Source organism: Triticum urartu, chromosome 5, assembly GCF_003073215.2.
Source record: "Triticum urartu cultivar G1812 chromosome 5, Tu2.1, whole genome shotgun sequence".
NCBI classification, from domain to species: Eukaryota; Viridiplantae; Streptophyta; class Magnoliopsida; order Poales; family Poaceae; genus Triticum; species Triticum urartu.
In genome coordinates, this window is record NC_053026.1 from 648689749 (window position 1) to 648691783 (window position 2035).

Genomic DNA, 2035 nt, shown 5'->3' on the forward strand with positions numbered 1-2035 from the left:
TCATGACCAAAAGATTGGTCTTTGTTTGGATGGTTGCCATTTTTTTGGCATGCCAATGAACTCTAGCCAACTCTAGTTCATTTTTCTTGCCAATGTCGGCCAAATCATGGGCAACCAATACCTCAACCAAAATTTTGGTCATGACCCAAAGATTGGTCTTTGTTTGGATGGTTGCCATTTCTTTGGCACGCCAATGAACTCTAGCCAACTCAAGTTCATTTTTCTTGCCAATGACGGACAAATCATGGGCAACCAATACCTCAACCAAAATTTTGGCTACCCAATGCTTTGATGGGGCAACCTTGGGCACAAACCGAACATACCGTTGGTCGTGCCACAGCACTAACGCCACCCTCGGCAAACTGAAATCGCTTGTGTCTAGCGACGATATGAGCGTGTCGCTCACCGCGGTCGCCGTGTCCAGAGGCGGTGCTGGAGCTGCGCCCCGTTGTTGGCCCCAACGACCCACATGAACGGTTGTCGGTGGCGAGGAGGTCGTGGGCCAGCTCCTCCATTGGACTACTCTGCGCTACGTCGTCCTGACGGGTGTGCCCCACATGTCTGTTTCCCTATTTTCCCGGCCATATCCGAGCGTCAGTGCTCCGTGTTGCGCATTAGGCCTTTCACTATGTAGGCCAAGCGAGACAACTTATTGTTTATTTGAGCCGTTCAAGTATAATCATGTGGCATTTACTTATTTTCATTCCTCTCCAACCCTCTTCTCCATCGATCATGTCGCCCTCCAGTCGAGTCCATCCTCCCGCATGCCTCATTTGAACATTCCGCCGAGTATCATTCGCATGTACCCACCCTAGTCCTCTTTCAATATATCTCCGGACCCTGAGATGAAATCAAGAGGGAACGAGTGTAGGCACGTGACACCTAAGGCGGATTCAAAATTTTGAACCGGTGATCATAGCATCCGCAAATCATATATAAAGGGTATTCAATGTTCGTTTCGTTTTTGAACGTACAATATACTCCCTCCTATCCTTTCTAGTTTACATATAAGTTTTATGTCTAGTCAAAGTATATCTACTTTGATCAAAAAGGTATCAACGTTCAACAATGCCCAATCAATATTGTTAGATTCGTACGTACTCCTAGATTTGTACTTGAGATGGTTTCCAATTTGACTATTAACAAGATTAATAGTACATGAGATGTATAATGTGAAAATTATATCATTGGAAACTCCTTTCACATACGAATTTAACCGTATGCTTTGTGTAAGTTGCATGCCATATATTATTACTCTAACATTTGGTCAAAGTTAGCCTCGAAAAACGCATTAGACCCTATATGCTTTGTGTAAGTTGCATGTCATATATTATTATCTAACATATGTGCAAGTTGCATGTCATATATTATTACTCTAACATTTGGTCAAAGTAGTATAGTGGAAGTGGATCCTCTGATGTAGGTATCCCTGCCTTACCCTCCCTTCCGGTCACTTACTGGCGGACCCCATGCTTGCTAGGCCCCGCATGTCAGTTACTCAATGGGTTCGGCCACGTCAGGGGATCCTCATCCGTAGTATACTCCCTCTGTTTGTATTTACTCCACATAAAATGGAGGGAGTGGTGGTATAATAAATGAAGCGGGCGGGGGAGGGGGAGGGACGTCGGTTTGCTCTCAACTACGGTCCCACAAGCGAGCGAAAACGCAAGACGAAGCGCGTTCCATTCTGTGAGCGACATGGAGGGTCCAGCGTGCCGGGCTGCAACGCGAACGCGACAAGAGCGATGTACATTCAAAACCGATTGACCGGTCATCACCGGAACCACTATTCACACCAGAACCTTCGCTGCTCGGCCTACGCCAGCCACTTCCCTAAAACCACACCAAATCTCCAGCCCATTCCCCCACCTTTTGATCCCCTAGCCCGCATCAAGCGTCCCCTAGTTCACCGGAAAGCCATGGTGCGCCGCAAGATCACTTACTACAAGATGCTGACGCCGGAGCGCCGCGCAGAAATCGTGGCGGCGGTCGGCGCCACAGACCTCCGTTCCCAAGCTCACTTTGCGGCGGGCCA